This window comes from Durio zibethinus, chromosome 27, assembly GCF_047325235.1.
Source record: "Durio zibethinus cultivar Kanyao isolate XHJ-2024 chromosome 27, ASM4732523v1, whole genome shotgun sequence".
Lineage (NCBI taxonomy): Eukaryota > Viridiplantae > Streptophyta > Magnoliopsida > Malvales > Malvaceae > Durio > Durio zibethinus.
In genome coordinates, this window is record NC_143188.1 from 5,462,003 (window position 1) to 5,484,651 (window position 22,649).

At 26.4% G+C, this 22,649-nt stretch overlaps 1 long non-coding RNA gene across 1 annotated transcript; it reads left to right on the forward strand.

Moving 5' to 3' along the window:
- The first annotated feature begins 355 nt into the window (after window positions 1-355).
- Window positions 356-2,363, forward strand: LOC149510871 (uncharacterized). Its single transcript, XR_016334814.1, has 2 exons — window positions 356-1,859; window positions 2,187-2,363. It is a non-coding gene; the product is annotated as an uncharacterized LOC149510871 (long non-coding RNA).
- Window positions 2,364-22,649: the final 20,286 nt, after the last annotated feature.

Sequence of the window (22,649 nt, forward strand, 5' to 3'; positions counted from 1 at the left end):
ATACTAAATAATGATTTAGACCAAAAAAAAAACAAATTGAAATTGAAATTGAGCCACTAGTACCTTGTAAATTATAATTGCCGAAATACATTTCAAGAAAACTTTTCATGATCTATTTATAAAATTTATATGAAGTTTTTTTAATTAAAATTTATAAAATTTTATCTTAAAAAAATTTAATAAAAAATTTAAATCAATCTATTGATAAAAATTAATATAAAGATTAATAATATGTTAAAAAATTATTAAAAATATTATTTATAATTCAAATTTGATTGATGTTTATTTAACGATAAAAATTTTATCAATATTTTTATTAAAAATGTTTATTTAAAAAATATATCTAAATTTATTAATTTTTTAAATACTTAATCTATATAATAATAAGATTTTTAAAAATATCGATTTTATTTTTATTTAATCATTTCAAATAAAAAACTTAAAAATTTCACTTAAAAAACGTTTTCTTGATCTTCCATCTACGAGCCTATCTTAAACAATACAACTTTGCCTATAAATTCTGTAAGAAGCAGATTCTACATACAAAATTTGATCCTTTGCCCGTAGAACATGAAAAATGTAATTGATTCTAACGGCTACGGCGAGAGGCCAACCATATTTTGGTCACCAATGTCGATGGAATTGACGCACTCGGCTTGAAAGCTTTGATTAACGTCCTCGTTTCCACCCATCAACTCCGCCCCTCAACTCTACATGTTTTCTCGGGTTTTAAGCTTAATTGAAGCTTTTCAACGGTTCAAATTCACCTATACTCGGAGCTTTTAGGCCAAGTTTGAGTTATTTTTTAGTAGTGCATTTGTTTGAAGTAGAGATTTTATCAAAATAATTATGACTAGTACTGTAGTAGTGTAGTTTCACTTGACTAATAATCCTCCACAGCAGCATCTTACTAGTCTTTATCATCCCTATTTTTATCTGTGAATTGATATTATTGCAACAATTCTAGGGAAATTTCAGCTGTTAATCATAGTATTACTCGTGGCAGATTCTTGATTTTTTTTCTTATATCTACTTATAATATACATAATTATAATATAAATATAAAATTATTTTTACGAAAGGATGTTCATGAAAATATTTTAAGGATATTCAAACAAAAATTTTCTATCAAATTTTCTTATTTTTCAATTCTTGTTTAAAGAGTGGATCGCCCCCCGAGTATTACCTAGGGCCAACCCCTTTGAGTTAAGCGAGTAGAAATGGAAGGAGCAACTACTGCTTTCATGGCTTCTGGATTGATGCTTGATCCCATGGAATCTACTTAACTATTGATAAATTTATGTTTCTTTTCGGATTTTGAACCAACAAAGTGCACGGTCTTAATTTTAACACACTTCCCCTGTTTGTGTTTTTTTTTTTTTTTTTTTTCAAGAATTCCGGCTGATTGGGCATCTTTCTGGCATATCACCTATCATTTTTTTACTAAAAATTATTCAATCACAATAAAAAATTATGTAAGGGTCCACTAATTGTAAGTGCGGACTCCACATGAAATTATGGTAGATCTCGCGTAATTATGAATTATGTTTAGTTAATTATAATGCAATGCTTGTAAATGAAATACTCTTGTATGAAATGCTCTCATGTGAGAGTCTCCTCAATGCTCTTTTCTTCAGTTTCTGACCTGGCAGTTCCCTGAATTTCATGTGTAGTTATTTGAGACAAACATACTCTTTTCAAAATTCCCTTGCTGGAGTTATCAAAAAACACAAATTGACGCCTGTTTTCCATAAAATTAGTTCAGGAATCTTCTGTTTTGTTAATGCATGTCTAATTTCGCTGGACAGGTTATCTATGGCAATAATCATGGCTGCAACTGCGGTTATCACATATGAGTAGTATGTTCTCTGTTGTCGAATTTTCATATGGTTATTGACTTGTTACTTTAAATCATAATGTGCCAGCACCCTGAATCAAAATACAGAATTTTTTACAAGCATCTCTAAAGTGTCCGAGTCATTTTATTGTCATGAAATCTCCTAAACACCACACCTGCTAAGCTAAATGAAACTACTTATTTGTTAAACTAACTTTTCTAGTAGTAGCTGTTAAATTAGCTTTGTTTCAGATATTGTTCTGTCAGTATGTTGTGAATTTTAGTTGTTTGGCACTGGCAGGCTTTTGTTCATTGCAATACTTACCCAGTTCGACCAATGAAATTGCAGTGTTTATTCTGGCACGGCTGCTGGTGCTCGAAAGGCTTCCTAAATGGTGTAACTGCTGTCTAGATATCATACGATTGTTATGCAGGCATATCTTGCAGCTATATATTGCTGGATTAGAAAGAAATTTATGTCCAAAGTTAAATTCAATTCAGTATATCAGCAGACGTCAAGCTGCAATTCTCAGGATGTGTTTAACAATAATCCTGAGCAAAGTCCTCTTCCACTAGTTTCTTCATATTTGGTTCCTGTGTGCGCATTAACATGCATGGTCATGGTCCAACTCCCATGTCCTACCTTCACAATTACGCTACCAATTTGAAGCCGAAGACTGGAAAATTCTTTCCATTATGCCCTTCTATACAGCCTAAAATCTCAATTTTTAGTGTACGTTATAATGTTCTCATCAAGCCACTATTTTTATCAAGTATAGGTTATATTGGTCCCTTTTGATCGAAACCATCTTTTTTCCTTTGATATGAGGAAAGCATAAAGTTGTTTCCATTAGAGAATTTTAAAGAGAAAATGTTGTTTTTATTTGTGCCCTTTCTTTTAAGGGATGACAACATCCTTCATCAAATTGTTTAGGATCATGTCCTAAAAGCCTACTTCACCTTGCTTTCCATTGACTTCTTGTTTTTGAGCTTGCTTTCGTTATTATTTATTTTTTTTGCCCTTCCTTGAATGTATCAGCTAGTTATGAACTTCTGCAATTTTTAGCCCATGCATCTTTTATATGTTTCCTTCCTTTACCAGTTTTTATGTATATATGGGTTGCCAGGCATACTTTTGAAGATTGGCTCCCAAAAGTGGGTCAACACCAATCTTCAATTCATCAACCTGATAACCCTCTATGGGATCAATCTTGTGCAGGAAAACAGAGCAGCAAATGCGCTGAGAGGGATGATTAAGACTCGACGAATCAATGATAACGACTAACTATTTCAACATGTTTGCTCTAAACTTCATAATGCTTCAATCTCCATTCAATCTCTATTACACTGTTAGCATTATCTTGTTTTAACCATCGTGTCAAAGCATCAGAATTGACATCATTTCCCTGCCAAGACTATGGCCTAAGCAGTTTAGAAATTTTAGATGTTCCTTGAATTATGCAAAAAGGCGTTGATAATGTGTTTACATTTGTGGTTTTTACAATGTGAATGAGGATTTTGCTTCACCATAATGGATTAATTCATTTTAAAACAAGGATACAAGTTGAAACACTATTTTTAGTTTTATAAAACCAGAAATTTTCAACTTTTGGACTAAGAAATTTGTCACTTACAATTATTGAATTACAATTAATCCATCACAATTTAAAATTATTGCATTATAATTAATCTATCACAATCCAAATTTGTGCGAGATCCATTAAAATTTTATATAGAGTTTATATTTATAATTCTTTATCCGGATTCAAACTTCAAATCTTCAATTTGATGTCTCAAGTTTTAACTATTGGACTGTCTAATAGGGACCATTTAATTTTCATGATGATTCAATTTAGTTTAAAGTTAGCATTGCCTTGTAGTATGTAGCACATTTATGTCATCAGTTCCAGTTTTTAGGAACTATAAGCAATAAATCTTATTTTATTTTATTTTATTTTTTTGAACTTTTAATCCTGTTCAAGCTACCAAAAGATTAGGACTTTGAGACAAACAAAAAAATATATATATTTATATTTTCCATGGAGGCAAGCTAATATTTTAACAAAATAATGATTCTCATATTGAGAAGCCTTTGATGCAAACCATGTTAAGCCTGCTATCATGGTTCAAATAAGAATGATGTTTCATCTATTATATTGGATTAACTTTAAATTGGATATGAGATAAAAAATAATTAAGCTCTCAGAGACTTTGTTCATACATGTCTGTTAAATCTGTTCCAAGATTGATCAGCTTGGATTCATGGGATAAAACCAAACTTATATCTTACTACTGAGCTTTTATCCAAAATTTTAATCTGAAAAGGATAGCTTTGATTAAATTATTTTATCTTGTTACATAGTGATTGTAGACTACCAATTTACATACAAAATCTGTCCATGCTGTACTTTCTTTACCAATTGTTTAAGTGCAAATGAAGACAAGAAAATCATTTAGGTTATCACATCCATTCAAAGTTTTCCCCAGTCAACTTCAGAGGGATATGAAAACAAGAAAAAAACTGCCATCCCCCAACTGCTGAAAAGTGACAAAGCAACAACAAGAAGCCAAATTTTAAGTAAAGAAAGAACTACCCTTTCCTTTTCCCCAAATGATTCTCAATTATAATCATTCAGCTTAAAGAAAATTTTGGATTATGGGTAAAGTGAACTAAGAAAAAGGGGAACAAAAAGAGTAACTCATATTCTGGTATCTGATGCATATTCAAAGGAAAGTTAAGAGAAAAAAGAGAAAAACAAAAACTGTTTTATAGAGTATAAAACATCATAAATATATTATGTACAAGAGTGAAGAACTCTTTGCTTTAGAAACTATGCCCCTCAAAAGGGCCTTCACTGTTTGGCCGGCAAGGAAGGTGCATTTGACTCCACCAGTATTGACCATAACACATGCACATCTTCATATGGGCAGGATTTCACATCCTCATATAAAAGGTATATCCCTCTTCCTGAAGGAATCCAAAAAAAAAAAAAAAGAAAAAATATCAGTTTATGAAGAAAATTTGATTGAATTCTGTAATAATGAGTAAAAAACACAGCAGTTTAGTTAAATGGTGTATGAATGAGTTGCTAACATAATTTGAGTATGAAATTCAAAGTCATAATGATTCTTGTTGTTTTAATTTAAAATGGTTTTCCACAGAATTATAATGGAAATTCCATGAAAAGAAGCTAAATCAAGATTGTTGAAGAAAATGAACAAGCATTGGTGGCATGAAAAGACAAAGATGAAGAGAAAAGAAGAAAAGAAAGAAGGGAAGGCTGAAACTTAGCCTGGAAAAGAGAAGAAATCATGAAAATGCAGTGATTGGTAATCAACATACTCTTCTTTTGAGCTGAGTGTAGACGAAACCAGAGTTTCTTCAAAGGAGAGAGGAGGGATTGCAGCCACCCCATTTGGAGAAGAGGGAGTGGCTCATGTAGGTGAAAATGTGGGAGCAAAAATAAGACAAGACCACGACAAACAGACAGACAGAGAAACTGTAGGTTTGCTTAGACAAGCAGGATGAAGTCCATGTCAACAAATTTTTTTCATTTTATTGAAAACATTTTACATTTACTTGCTTGCCAATTATGCGTATCAGCACATTTTGCTCTTGGTGCAGTGTCATTGTCAAACCCTTTTTTCCTTGTAGAACAAGAAGCCACCCCACCAATCAGCTGTGATTTTCACACTTCAGCAGAACCCTTTTTTGCCCCATTTTTTCACTAACTTCCCTTATGCCTCAAGCCACAAAATTTTCTGGTCTCCTACACTACACTAACATTTTTAGAAAATAAGTTTTTGGATAGGCAATACTTTTGCCTTTTCTGGGCCACCTCTTGTGTTTCAAGTAAACAAAAAAGTTGAGATAAAAATTCTCCCACAAGGTTTCCCTCCCATAAAACACCCGTCTTGTTGGGTGCCTTCAAAGTGTCACAGTGGCATGACTTGCTGACCCAGAGATTGGACTGATCAATCATTATTAGAATACAAACTCATCATCAGCTCAAGGCGGGAGCTTGGGTATAGATATTGGAGCACTTGCAGCGGGTTTTATTTCTCTCTCATCTTTATTTATTTATTTATTGGAGGTAATTGGTGTTCATATGTATAAATAGATCATTTCAGCTAATTTTTTCTTCAAGAAATTAAAACATATATAAAAAGAAAAATTAAAACTCGTTGATATATTAAAAAAATTATTTTAAATTATTTACAATTTTTTAATCAATTATATAAATTTTGTATATTTTGATCTACAAAAAATTTTTCACGTGCCACCTTGAATAGGAGCAATTATATTTAAATTGAAATTGGATCAGGAGTGGGATAAATTTTTTCTTTTTCAAAATTATGAACAGGTTAGAGACAGGCTTATGATGCACTTCTTTAAGGTATATATAAAATTATGTTTTATTATTAATTTATTATTTATTTATATTATATTAATAAATTTATTATTTAATATACTATTTTTTAGAAAGAACAACATTTATATATAATTAGAATGTTAGTTATATAAAAAATAATATTTTTATTAATATTATATTAAATTAAAATTATTAAATTCATTTGTGAATAAGTTAAATCGAATACAAATTATACATATATAAATCGTGTTAAAGTCACATATTAAAACATAATTATTTAATATTGAATTAAATGTAAAATTAAATAAAATTATTAAAGAATCGAAAGGGGCTTAAACTTATTTTGACTTATCCCATTGTCATCTTTTAAGTATAAGTGTCAACATGGCACCCTAATTTAACTTCCAATTTTTTTTTTTTTTTACTTTAGCCCTTTCTTTCTTTTTCCTTTTTTCTTTATTAGCCTTAGCTCTTTTTTTTTTTTTTGTTATTTTTAATTGTCTATTCTAATATCCATAACCTAAATTTTATAAATGTACGGAGTAGAGTACCAATTCCTTAGGGGTGCTCGATGGTACTCCCTTATCTCCATTTTTTATTTTTATCCTTTTATATATTTTAAAATAATTAATACTTATTTTTTAAAAGATTTAAATTTTATAAAGGTGAGATCCACTTTACACAAAGCTTTTTTCTTTATTTTTTTTTATTTTTTGTCTTTTTCACTTTTTTTAAAAAAAATTTATAAAAATATATTTTTTAAGATTTAAACCTTTTTTTTTTGCATTGTACCCGCTTAATATTAAGAGTATATCATGTGTATAGTTTTTTTCCTTTATTTTTTTTCTATTATTTATTTTGTTATATATTTAATAAATATTTTTTAATATTTTAAATTTTTGTATCTGATTTACTTGATACCAAAAGTATATAGCATGTCAAGTAATTTATTATATTTTTATTTTTTCTATTAATATTTTTAAATATTTTAATTTTATGTATGAGACCTACTTTATACCAAGAATATATTGTGTGTTTGCATGTTTATTCTTTTTCTACTTTCTTTTTTTTTTATATATTTAATAAATATTTTTTATAATTTCAAATTCTTTTTGTCTGATCACATGATACCAAAGGATGCCACGTATCAATTCATTTGCTTCATTTTTTTAAATTTTTTTCTATTTATCTCTTTCTTTTTGTCTTTTTTTGATATCTAATAAACTTTTTTTTTTTTTTATATTTTAACATTTATTAGATGTGAAACTCATTTGATATTGTTGATTTAAAATTTTTTTTAATTTAATAATTTTTTAAGAAAAGAATTACAGATGTGTTGACTTCACATTCAAATTTGATATATATATATATATATATATTTCAATCCTTTCCTTTATTTTACGTTTTTGAATTTTTTCTTTTTAAAAATTTATGATTAATTTTTACAAAAAAATCATTATTTAGATATATGTATTATATTAATAAAATTATTATTTTAATATCTTAATTTAATAAATTCATATGTCATTCTCATCTGACTTCATTTTCTTTCATTTTGTTTTACCAATTTTTTTGAAGTTTTTAACTCTTTTAAATAAATTTTTTAAGAAAAAAGTCGATGAATATAAGAATTACAAGACAAATCATATTTCATGGACTTCAATTTACTATTTTTCAATATATGTGATTTTTTAAAAATTTTGTGATTGAATCTAAGAGGAGTTTAGAGTTTTTTTATCTTACTTCAAATATATATAAAATTACTTTTAATTAATTCATTCATTTTGTAAAATTTTATGATTACGTCGAAAGTGAGTTTACAGTCTTTCGTTTTACATTGAGTTTATATATATAATTATTTTATTTTATATTTATATTTATATTTATGCATTATATTAATTAAGTTATTATTTAATATTTTACTTTAATAAAATTAGTATATTTAAATATAATTAAAATTTAATTCATCGATCTATTATATAAATTTTACTCATTTTGAACTTTTATTTTATTTTCATTCAAGTTATTTTCATTCAAGGTATTCAAGGTATAGATTCCTATCCATCCCAATTTGTTATGGGCATTTTTATAAAAAAAAATTCTATATGAAATCAATTTGAGTCGTTTTTTTTATAAAATTCTAGGATGAGTCAAAATACCGGTTGACAATGTTCTACCCCGTGTCATTTTATAGTATATATAAAAGTATATATTTTATTATCTATTTAATTTTATATTTATATATATTTTATACATAATATATTTGTATATAAAAGTATATACTTTATTTGCTATTTAATTTTATATTTATATATATGTATTCACAGATTTTTTATTTGTTTAAAGCTTTGTATTTAGAGGTTCCCACATGCAAAAAATAAAATAAAAAAATTTATTTTTGTAAAATATATTTTGTAAGAATAAGAAGCTAAGTTATATATCTATGTGTCTCTCTTGTTTGGGTTTTTTTTTTTTTTTTTTTTTTTTTACCATTTGCTTATTTTACTTTTTTTAAATTAGATAAATTTTCAACAAAAAATGATAAATAAAGAAGACAAAACAAAAAAATTTTGATCGTGGACGCCCACCTAATGTTTCATTAAAGTTGATATATTTTGTAATTTATAATATATTCGATATTATAAAAACTATTAAAATTTGTGAAAATATTTTGTTGATTACTTAGTAGTTGTTGTACTTATTCCTCTAATTTTATTTATTTTATTTTTTAATTTTTTTTTTCATATTTTTGTATTTGCATCATTGAGATTTAGTTGCGAAGAAAGATTGTATTAATAAGATTGTCATCTATCTTTTATTTTTGTATAGTTTTGAATATGAGCATTTTGATATTAGTTCTAAGGACACTTTGGATGAGAGTTTTAAAAAGCGATTTGATTTGTGGAGAAATTTTTAAAATTGCAAAATGATTACGTTGTTTGGCAAAATAAAAATTAAAATTATCAAAATTCTTGGATTTTGAATTAGGAATTTTGGAGAGTTCAAATTCAATTTAAGTGGATATCGTGAAATTCTTTCGTTTTATGGTAAGAAGTCAACGCAACACACAACTTTTGTTTCATTCAATTTTAATTAAAAAAATTCATTATCAAATTTAATTTTTTAATTTTTCATATTGTTAGTAATATCTAGATATTTTCACAAATATAACGACACTCATATTACATTTTTTTAGTATTTTATTTTATTTATCTCTAATATCATTTTTTATTTATTATAATTATTTTTTACCTCATTAAATTCTAATATTTAAAATTTCTTTCTAAAAATAATTATTTTTTTCTATCTCTACAATCATTATTTATCAATTATAATTATTTTTTTTATCTCATCCAATCCCAATATTCAAAATTTTTTTCTAAAAAATAATTATCCAAACAATACAATTACAAATTCTATTATTTTGAATTTATGCATTCAAATTGCTAGCCTTCCAATATTTTTTAAAATTTTAAAAATCCTATTTCACTAGAATTTTTTGTATCATATGATCAAGTTGTATAATTTAAAATTTTGAGACTTAATGTTTTGAAAAATATAATTTTAGAAAATTTTAAAGTTTTAATTTCAATTTTGTTAGATATATGTTACCTTATATACTTATGAAATTCATCTTATAAGTATGCAATGTTATGTCTTAAACCTTAGAATTTTTAAGTATGACAATTAACGCTCTTTCTTTATATCAAAATAATAAGTTTTAATAAAATTAAATAATATTATATATTTACAAATATTTAAAATGGACAAAAAATATTTAACTATTTGTATATTTATCTATTTAATTAATTGATTATAAATATAATCACTTTTTTAACTTACCAGAAGTTTCTTTGATTGCATCCTAGCATTTCACTCTGTATACGTGCATGTATTTCTTCTCCCAAAAGCAAGATTTGGCACTTCCCTTCTCTTAAATACAAAATGTAATTTATTTGATTATCTAATTATTTGTTTATTTATGTATTTATTCAAATATTTTAACTAGTTACTTCCTTTTTGGCTAAAAACTTATTTATTTATTTATTTATTATATTATTGTATAAAGTTATTTATTACATTCAATAAATAAATAATTTCAAAACCTTTAAACCAAAAATATAAAAAGAGAACTAACAAAAATGAAAATAAAAAAGAAAAATGGGAAAGTGACAAAGAATAAATATTTGAAAATCTTTTAAGTAAAAATTCAAAAATAAATTGATAAAATGAAAAAAAAAAAAAAGGAGAATGATAAAAAAAAAAAAATTGATTCATGTTTGACACATCAGTTGAGTGGAATTGGATATGTTCCAACCGGACTAGACCTCTGTTTAGTCACCGGCAATTGCAGTGGAAGTTTTACTAACCATTGCACCTCTGTTTTCCCGTATTACCCCAACTACTTTGTTATTATTTTTCCTTGAGATTACAATGCATGGATGAATATGTTTCTGCACTTGTAGACTGATTTGGCATTTTTCATTACCTTTTTTTTTTGGTTATTTTATTTTATTTTTCAATTTAAAGTTTTTCAAATTAATTTATTATAATTATTTAACATATCATTTATATAATTATTTAATAAATAATTTAATGAATAAATAATAAAATTTATAATTAAATAAATTATTAGTTATATATATATCTTATAAAATAAATAATTATATAAGTAATAACGGGAATAAATATTAGTTTTTTATTTTAAGATGAATAAATATATTGATATTTTATAATTTAGAAATAAAAATAATCATTCAAGGGAAAATATAAATAATAACAAAATATATAATCAATTATTTATAAATAAAAAAATTACATAAATAGAAAATAGATACATAATTAATTATACATATAACAAAAAAATGATATCATAAATAATCAAATGAAAAAATATTTTATTAAAATTAATTTATATAAAAAAATTATTATTAATTTTTAACAAATTTATAATTTAAATAAAAATAATTTCATTAATTTATTATTATTTTTATTATCTAAAAAAAAATACCACAATTAATTTTAATTTTAATTTTATAATAATTAATTTCATTTCCATAATATTTTTAATTTCACCCCATTTAATCTCCCATCCAATGTCGACTTTTATTGCAAGTGTATGTCGACCAATAGGAGATATTCAGTTTATGGGCAGTATTTGTTGTTGAAGCCACGTGGATATTTATCATTGTATGGGCCTCATAGGCCCTAGGCTTGGGTCTAAGTCCGTTCATTATTATACCATAAATAATTCAATACTTGCAAAATTTCATTTTGGGAAAAAAAAAATCCATGATGAAAATTCCTTTAGAAGGGAAATATAAAAATTTTCATTTTTTACATATTTATTTTTTTTCATTAAGGAGTTTTTTCATATTAGCTTAAACCTGAAGGCATCAAAGATGAAGTGATTATTATTAAAATTTAATATTTAATTTAGTTAATTTATATACTCATTTTTTAAAAAATATATTTAATAAATTTATAATTCAAATCTTATCATTTACAATCTTTTTCTTTATTTTTAAATTAAACCTCTTTTATATATATAAAAAAAACCATTAAAAATTTTAAAAACCATTTTAGGCATTATTACTTTCATAAGTTTATAATGGATGATCTCATGCATCATGTTTCAATGCAAAAAGGGTATCATATTTTCCAAAACAAGCATAAATAAAACCACGTCCAATGGCAGTTAAGCACGTGTCACCTTGTAAAAGTATGCAAAGCTTACTTCATTTCATGAATTTTTTTTTTCTAAAGTAGTATTTTGTTTTGTCGGCGGTTGGCACCTTGTAGGCGTGAACAATTTCTTTGAATTTGTTTATATAAGCTATTTTCGTTTTTAAAAAATCAAAAAATAGATAAATAAATGGTTTAATTCTTATAATATTCATATAAAAATTTTGTCTATGTTTTTTTTCTAAAAGAATATTTTAACCAAGAAGAAGACTATATCACAACAACCAAAAGGACAAACAATTTATGAAGCATATTCGGTCCAAATATCACTAATCCAATTATTTTTTAGCTTAAATTATTTAATGTAATCGAAATAATTTGTTAAAATTGAGGGACTTTTTCTTTATTGTATTTTAATAATTAAATTATCTTTTAATGCATAATGGGATATCAAAAATTAATGATTTGTTGAAGGTTTAATTTCCAAATGGTTTGGGGAATTTATTTATTTTTTAAAATTTTGTACGTGTGTTTCTTTTAAATGCTTGGGTCTAATTAACATGGTACAGTGTTGGTCCAATGAGCTCTCGACTACGGGGACGAGAGAAGGCTGGGTCCAAATGGTATTGTTAGCTGAGGATTAAAAGTGTAATCATAGAGTATTTGATTTAAGTATAAGCACGTACTTTTTTTTATATATAAATAATCAGAAAATCTAAGATTTTACCTCCACCTAAATGTTTTCTAAATAATTTTAAAGGTACATTTCTTCACAGCGATTTGATACATTTAAAATTTTACTCTTGAAATCTCTATGCAAAATTGAACTTTAATTAAAAAGAAAAAATAATCTCTTACCGTTTAAAGTAATCTTTGTAGATTAAATATATGTATTTTCTTACGAAAGAGTTGAATTTAATCATTTTTTTAATTAAAAAAAAAGCACAATCGTCATGTTTTAGCAAACTCATTTCCCAAATATACATACACCATAATTAATTAGTAATAATAGAAGAAATCTAAATTTTCTGATTAAAAGGATTTAAGTACAAGAAAGTTTCAATTTCGAAATCAATGAAGAGTTGAATTGTGATTGTGGTAAAACCATTCCAAAAAGTAGAGACGAGGAAAAAAAATTAAAAAATTGATTCAAAATTGTAGTGTTTGGGTTTGGATTAATTTTTTTTTATTCGATTCAGATCAAATTTAAATATTAAATATATATATATTAAGTTCAAATCGAATTTTAGATTGAGACGTAAAAAACTAAAAAAAAAATTAAATCAAATTATATAATTTTTTAATTTTTATATATATTTTTAATTTTTATAAAATAAAAATAATGATTTTATATCAAAATCTAATTAAATTTATTAAAATTTTATATTAAAATAATATAAAAAAATTAAAAATTAATAAGTTGAACTAAACTGAACCAGTAAAATTTGATTCGGTTTAGTTCAAATCTAAAGAAGATTCGAATTGAATTTTAAATTTTTATAATATTATATAATATTTTAAAAAAATTGAATTGAATCTGATCTAAACCGAACCGTTATTACTCCTACCAAAAAGAATAGGATAACATAAGACAATGGACCATCGATGAGCTGTTTGGATTTTGTGAATGCAGTGACTAAGCAAGTATGCATATGTATTTTTGTATTAATTGCCATGCTGCTCATGTTAGTGACCAACTAAAGACTCGGGGTAAGTCCACATTAAAGAAATGCTGCACTCCATAAGATTTGATATATATGTACATTTTGTTTGGACTCCAATGATTTGATAAGTTTTAAACGTGTTATAAATATTTTTAAAATGTAAAAATAATATGATTAAGTAAATATTTAATTAAAAAGAAATCATATTAAACTAGAGAATAGTTTAAAGTAAGGTGTAAGATAAATAGCACGATTTTAAACTTAAAGTATCTACTTAATATGATTTATCATATGGGCAATCGACTGCCATACACGTAAGAGTTGACTGTCTTAGACTTTCAAGAAAAGCAGTTAATTACCAATAGCATCAAATCAACTATTTTGATAAATACAAGCTAAACATAATCTCCATATAATTAGTAGTCGATTGCCAGTCTAGTGCAATCGACTACTATAACTGAAAATCAATTATGGGAATAAATTGCTATTAATTAAGAATTTTTTAGAATTTGAGTTAAGCCATTACAGCCGACTGCTATCAAAGAGAAGTTAACTACCTTAAAGGAGTAATCGTTTGGGATACTGACAAAAGTTGACTACTATAAGAAGCAATTGACCGTTCAATTGATGAATGCATTTTAGAAGTTGAAAGGAGTTGACTGTTCTAAGGAGGATGGACTGCTCAGCTTCAAATAATATTTTGGAAATTTAAAATACAAAGGGATGGTCGACTGCATTCATAACATGTGGGCATCGGAAATCCATCAATAGATCTGGAAAAAGGAGTTAGGAATCACCACCGATAGTTTTGGTTATTTGTGATTGACCTCCGAATTAAATTAATTTTTTAAAAAAAATTTTAAGTTTAACTAAGATTTCTTAAAATGATAGGTTTTGGTTTATATTATAGAGTTAAATTTGAGAATATGATTACGTGTGAAAAAAAATTAATATTCTTACAATATCCATTTAAATACAGTACCAATTAATCTTATATTTATCTAAATAATCTTAATTAAAAGATCTTTTATTTTTATTAAATTTAGTCACTTAAATATTAAAAAAAAATTTCAGGATTTCTCTATTATTTTGATAAAGCCCTTAGAAATGTTTTCGACTTCAAGAGTATTTAAAGAATCCGTTTGTTTGCTTTGAAAAAGTTTTGTAGTCGAATTTGTTAAAAGTTTCATGAAAACTCTAATTTCTAATTTCTCTTTCTTCCATTCCTTTTATTATCATTTTGGTTCTTATTATTCTTATTTTTATTAAAAATAAAATTAATCTTTGATATTTTATCCAAATTATCTTTTTTTAAAATCCTATTATTGATTAATGATCCTGATTCATGATTTGTTAAAATTTTGCCTAGTGAGATTTAAATAATTAATTCTATTTATTTTTTTATTCTTATATACACTACTTTTTTTATTACTCATTTATTTCCTTTTATTTGAGAATAAATATGACCTTTGGAATCATAATTTACTCTTTTTTAGTTTTCTAAATTCTCCAACATTCTAGTAAAGTTTAGAAAAATTCTCTTCTAGAAAATTACACATTCGTAATTGTTCTAAAATTTTATAATTGATTAAGAATTACATTTATCCTTAAAAGGTAAAAAGGGGCCTAAAATTTTAGGCTTTCAACTATTTAATTATTTAATTCTTATTATTTAATTTCATTTTGTTTCAAAATAAATGTCATTTGAATTTTTTTTCTAAATTTATCATCTTTCTAATAACATTTAAAATATTTTTATTAGTTAGTTTATTTTATAGTTTTTCCATTTTAAGAATTTTTTAACAAAATGGACATTAAACCTTGATAGTGAAATCTTTTTTATTTATTTTATTGTTATTTATTTATTTATTTTGGCTAAAATAAATATATGCCTACTTAAACAAATTTAAAATCTTAAACATGTATATATTAAGTAAATAAATAAATATAACAATATAAATATAAAATTTTAAACATGAATATAATAATATAAATATAACAATATAAATATAATTTTAAAATTTAAAAAGAAAAAAAATCAGAATTGGTCTGTCAATGGCCGACCAATGTTGGTCAATAAAAAGGATAGGCAGTTTAGGTGAGCAATTTAGCTAGTTCAGGATATGGCTCAAGTCGGTTGGGAGCGGTTCTTTGTGAGTCGAACATCCGGATCCTAGGTTGGATCACGGGTCAGCACGTCGATCCTTTCCTTTCAAGACACCGTGTTTTGCTATGTTGTAAAACCCTTTTTTTTTTTCAACTCATTTCGTCCCTTCCATTCTTTCTTTAACCCTAGAGCTTTTCTTTTTAGCAAGTCCAAACCCCACATGAAAACCTTAAAAGCCTAGATTCTGGTCGTCGATGTCATTGCAACAGCCGTCATTCGCCACCTTCGATCTTCGTTCAACCCTAACATTTACCAAAAACTCCTCTCAGCCTCTGCATAACCATTCTAAGTTTGGTTTTATTAAAAAAAAAAAAAAACCCTACAAGCGTACATCTACTTCTAAAGTTTTAGAAAACTTTTCCAAAACTCCAATTTTCGGCTTTCCAATGGTCCCATTCTTTTAGTATGTATTTGCTCTTGTCTTAACCTCCCTCGTCCTTACATTCTAAGCTTTAAAACCAACGAAAAATATCCTAGGTTGAAACTGTCTCTCTCTTTATTTTTTGTTGCTTTATTTTGTTTTGTTTTTTTTGTGTTATTATGCTGTGGTTCCTTATAGGAATGTCGTTGATAATTTAGGTTCTTACCTTTTTTTTGCATATTCTTTTTGGGAGACTAAGGTTTGGCTTGTTTGGTTGGAGGTAAGTCCCGAGTTAGTGGTCCGGGTGAGGGGTGTTCGGTAGGTGGCAATGAAGGTTGTAGTGGTGACTTATGTTGTGGTTGTTGGAGGCTAGGTGATTTGGGTGAATGACCAATTCTGGTAGTGGTATGTGTGCTTGTATTTGGTGATTTAGGGCATGGTGGTGGTGAGCATGCTAGGTTGATTTTAGGTCTATAAAACGGTGGTTTTGTGTGTTGGGTTCAGTGGTGATGGTGGTGGTAATAGGGAGTTTCAAATAGGTTCTCTACACAGTTGAAGGATTGTGTGATATGATTACTGGTTCTGGAGGGGTTGGAATTTCGATCATGGTAGTAGATGAGGTATTGTTTTAGTGTTGGTAGAGGCACATAATGATTTTTTTAACAATCGTGTCTTACTTTTTTTTTCATTATCTGTGAATGGCTCATTTTAAATAGCTAAAGTGGGATGAAATCCTAGATTTTTAAGGATCCAAATCTTTAATTTTTGGAGCTAAATGCGATTTGGGTGGTTATGTCAGGTGGCTAGCAGAACTAGCGATGGTGGTGGATTGAAGAAACATTAAATGCTTATGATTTTTTTAATAGTTGAAAAAAAAAAGGAAAAATGATGTGTAATCATCATTTAATGTTTACAACTGGGTTTGATTTTTTTGAATATTTTATTATTAATTAATTAATAAAATGAAATTAAAATAAAATAAAAATGAGAAAATAATTTTCGACTTAAAATTTTTCACTGGGCTTTCAAGCCCAATTAATTTGGCCAATGGGCTTTCAAACCCAAATCATTTAAATAAAATCTGAAATTGGATTGGGCTGCAATTTGGCCCATTGGTGGCCCAAAAACCCAAAGGACTTAACAAGACAACAATCAATTGCAATATTCAAAACCGACCAAACCCAGTAGATTTGAGTGAAATATAAGTTGTTTAAAATTTGTCTTAATCCAACCTAAAATTAATCCAGATAAAATTTAGATTCTATTGTTGCCCTTCTTTACACGTTATTGAGAATCGAAAATAGAGCAAAGACGAATATAACAATTTCCAATCTAATTGCTTATTATTATTATTTTTATTTTGTTGTTTTCTTTTAAAAAAATACTTTAGTCAAAGGCTCTACAATTTTGAAAAGATAAAAAAGTATTCCTCTAATTGAAGACTCAACAACTTTGAAAAGATAAAAATGATCTCCTAATCAAAAGCTTAATAATTTTAAACAAATAAAAAGTGGGGCTCTTATTTAACAAATATTTTGAAACTTTAAAAATCTCATTTGAAAGGAGCACTTTTTAAACGGAGGCCTTGAAATATTAAAAATCTCATTTGAAAAGAATTTTTCTTAAATAAAGGCCTTGAAACTTTAAACAACTCATATAAAAAGAGCTATTCTTAATCAGAGGCATTGGAAATTTAAAAATCTTATCTAAAAAGAGCTCTTTTTAAAAAAAAGGCATTAAAACTTTAAAAATCTTAAAGAATCCTTCAAGAGTTTGATGTGGGTGAACTTGTAAATCATATCCAATGATCTTACAAATCGTGCTTATTTTTGAAAAGATTTTCTCAATTGAAGATTTCATTTTTTTTTTTTTGGGAAAAGCCATATTTAATTGAGGATTGAAAATTTCAAAATTTCCTATTCATGATAAATTCTCATCCTTTTTGGCAATCTAGATTTCAAAATCCAAAATTTCAAAATTTAAAGTTTTATTTTCTTTTTACTGAATATGTGTAATGAATGTGATGAATGCAATGCATGTCATATTGACACTAATCAATATCATTCATCTTAAATTATGGTAACAAAGTTTTCAATATCAACTTCCTTATCCTTTCTATTTTTTTTTTCTCTTGTTTAGCTTCCAAGCACAGCTTCGTGACTTTCTTGTAGGTTCAATTAATCAATTTTCATGACTTAAAATGATCCTTGATCGATTTCATTATCTAATCACAAAATTCATACTTTTTCAACAATGTTTACTTTCAATTGAAAGCTTTGGACATTTTGTCCTTAATAGCTTTTTATTTTTTCTTTGTTCTTTTTGGTTTTATATTTATTTTTTATTGCCCCTCTAATCCTTAAATTCTCTCTCAGAGTAATGCATAAGTATTCAATAAAAACTATAAATCATTATCCAAATTCATGATAAATACAATGCATCGATCATTATGGGAAGAAAATGAACATAAGTAAGGGAAATTAGGTAAAAGATATTCATTGGTGAAATGAATAAGAATAAACTTGTCAAGATAAAATAAGAAAATGTGCAATTCTAATCGCATTATAGATGGAGGTTTAGCTAAGGTAACAGTTCCCAAATAATGAACATTTGGATAATCTTGTACAACTTAAATAAGGTTTTTTCTTAAAAACTCATTCTATTAATACTCTTAATCTTTTGAGTTTATCAAATCAAACTTTGCTTTATGTGATGAGATCCTTAAATGATGTTGACACGTCTTATCTAGGCCACATTTTTATGTTTGCAACTTAGATACCTTCTTTTTTTACTTTAACCGTCCTATTTGAGTTTTCAATTTTAGCCATTTGTTTTCATTCTTTTTTTCATTTTTTTCTATTTTCATTATTCCTTTCTTTTTTTTTTTTGAAAGGAAAATACTTTTTCACAGTATCTAAAGCTATCAAATTTGGTAGTTTATCACCATTCATTTCTGTCAAAATTAATGGCTTATTTGAAAAAGCTTTCTTTACTATATATAGATTTTCCCAGTTTGGCATCCATTTTTTATAACTATCATGTTAATTTGGAATAATCATTTTGAAAACCAATTCACCTTCATGAAAATGTCTAGGTTAAACTTTCTTATCATGTTTTTGCATCATTATTTTCTAGTATATCTAACCATGATAAAGCATTGTGAGTCAAACCACTTTATTTAAGTTTTCAATTTTAGCCTTTTTTATTTTTTTTATTTCTTTTTTCATTCTTCCTCTTTGTTTTCTTCTTTTTAGATAAAATACTTTTTCACAATATCGAAGGTTATCGGATTTAGCGATTCATCGTCGTCCATTTCTATCAACATTAACGGCTCATATAAGTAAGCTTTTTTTACTACATATGGGCCTTTTCAATTTGGCATCCATTTTTTGTGACTATCATGTTGATTTGGAAGGATTTTTTAAAAAAATGAATTTGCCTTCATGAAAGCGTCTGAGTCGAACATTTTTATCATGTGATCGCATAATTATTTTCTAATAAATTTAACCATGGCAAAGCGATATGAGTCTCTTTTTTGCAATAAGATTCAACTATTCGTAGTAATCTTGAATCCAATATGCTTATTCTAATTCAACCTTAATTAGAAATCTTAAAGAAGGAATTTCTATCTTGACTATTAACACAACTTCTATTCCATATATCAACTAGAAATGGGTGGCACCCGTTGAAATACGCATCGATGCTCTATAAACAAAAAGGGCAAAAGGTAACTTCTTGTGTTAATCTTTATAATTATTAGTTATCTTTTCTAGTTTTTTCTTGATGTTTTTATTAGCAGTCTTTATGACTTCATTCATCTTTGGACGATATGAGGCTGAATTATAATGCCTGATCTTGAATTGAGTATAAACTTCTTCTATTATCATACTGTTTAAATTACTAGCATTATTGAAAATCTTTTTTAGGAGTCCATTTTTTATAGCATTAAAATATATAGAGATTTAGAATTTCAATTTAGTTGAAAAATTTTATAATTTGCTAAATTTGGTTTGTTCGATTTTTGTTTTCTCAATCTTTTGGTTTTTCTACTTAGAGTAAAATTTTTATTCATTTTCATGCAAAGTTCATGCAAGATTAAAACAAGATTCATTATTGTAATATTTAGCCATGCATGTTAAAGAAGTAACTAAATTCTACTTGAAGTAGGATTTCTTAATTTCAACTTGAAATAGGAATCGTAATGACACTTTGACTCCTGCATTGATTCGATTTTCCTAAATCCAAGAGGACTTCTATAATGTATAGGTTATTTGAAGATTTTTATTCAAGAAATGACTTTATGATATTCGACAAAGAAAGATTAAATGCAACCATGGCTCTTTTAATCACCATTCAAATAGTTATATTTCAAGAAGGATTTTTACAAGATTAATCTTAAGAGTTCAGATGAGAACCAACAACAAGGTCTTGGAATTCAAAATAGATGAAACCTCTTCGTGATTATAAGATTAAGATGTATGCCATTCAAGATGAACATCTAAGATTGATTCCAAGGATGTATGATCGATCAAGGCTCTTCAAAGACCAAAAATCCCATGTTCGGCCAACATTTAAAGCTCAAGATGACTTTTATCCTTTAGAGTTTAGATAGAATTGAGCTTGTAATCCTTATCTTACCTCATAGATGAAACTCCCATCTATAAATAGGGAGGCATTCTTGTTTTCAACATCTCATTCCACACCATTCATCTTTTCTTTTTTCTTTTAGTTTCTTAATTTTTTTAAAATTTTTTTTTATATTAGGCTAAGGTGATCGATTAGCTATTACAAAAGCTTTTGTTTTCTTAAATTGTTTATATTCAATACAAGTATTCTTTCAAAACTTTTTTTTATTTTCGGTTTCAAATTCTTTTATTGCTTTACAAGTATTTGGCCATAATTCTTTTTCAATACTCACTCTTGGTTTTGATGCACTTTTGTTTAATTATTTCTTTCATGCTTTTACAAGTTTGGCAATACTATTTTTTTTTCAATACATGTTTCGGGTTTTATGCAATCTTTATTTCTTTAGATCTAGTTCGTTTGACCAAACAAAATACTTTCCAAGTTGATGCCAAGAATTGATGTTTGAGATGTGAAGATTAACTACAAACCAAAAAACTTACAAAGAAGATAACTCATAAGAATTTAAATAATGGTAGAATATGATTATTAGATTAAAAGGGATAAAAAGTTCACCACCAAAACTAGAACTCAAAGATACAAAAATACCACCCTAAAAATTTTAATTGAAGTTATACAGAATAATAGAAGTTCACACTCTAGAAAATCCTACTAAGAGATACAAAACTTGAAAAATAATCTAAAAGATTGCTTAAGGATAAAGAAAATTCTATTTTGTCTTATACCAAAGACTAATAGCAAATAAATAAGCTAGGAATATCTCTCCAAGCATAGAAACTTCTAGATTAAATTGCTAGAATCATCCTAAAATTAAGAGATTTACATGTGAACACAGTAATCTGTAGTGTGAATGCAATTATTTACCTATTTACTCTTACAAATTACATAATAATGAATTTAACCATTATCCTATCCATATTCATGTTCTTTTCTTTTAGCTAGTGTGAACATAATCTTTTTATTTCAGCCTACCTTATTTTTGCATTTATTTAACGAATTTGGATTAAGGATAGATCTATCTTATTTTTGGATAAGTCTACCTTAGTCTCAGCCCAAATTGTATGATGTGCAGACATTCCAGTATCAATCTCCTCTGATTGAAAAAGACTTGTCCTCAAGTTTGAACTAGTATTTTTATTATGGTAGGGTGACAAATTAGCAATATTGAAGTTGAAAGATACTCCATAAGAGTCGAAAAGCTTTATTTTATAGGAATTTTTTTCAATACGTTGGAGAATTTTAAATGGACCATTTACTTTAGGTTATAATTTGCCAAAATTTCTTGAAAAAAATCTCTCTTTTCGCAAGTTAATCCACACCTAATCATGTTTTTTGAACTTCACATATCTTCAATGCATGATTATTATCCTTTTATATTTCTTATTTTTCTACAAAATTCTATTTTGAACCTGTTCATGAAATATTTTGATACTCTAGGCTCTTTTTTCTATATCTCCATCAAAATGCTAATTAGTATAAAGTTGAATTAAATTTAAAGGATAGATTGCATTCTTACTAAGAACAATTTCAAAAGGGCTATATCCAATGGTTTGACTTGGTGAATAGTTGTAGGCAAACTCCACTTATAGTAAAACAAGTTCCCATTATTTTAGTTTTTTTCCCAGATAACTTTTTAAGAAAATTTTCAAGCTGTGATTGATAACTTCAGTTTGCTTATTAGTTTGAGAATGATGAGAAGGATTGTAATTAAGACTAGTAATAAGCTTCCTCCAAAGGGTGTACTAAAAATGACTTAAAAACTTGAAATCTTGATTGAACACCATAAACTTTAGAATATCATGTTACTTCACGCTCTTTCTGAAATACCAATAAAAAACATGAGAAGTATCTATGGTTTTGTTATAAGCAATAGAATTTACCATCTTAAAAAAAAAATCCACAAACACCATGATGGAAT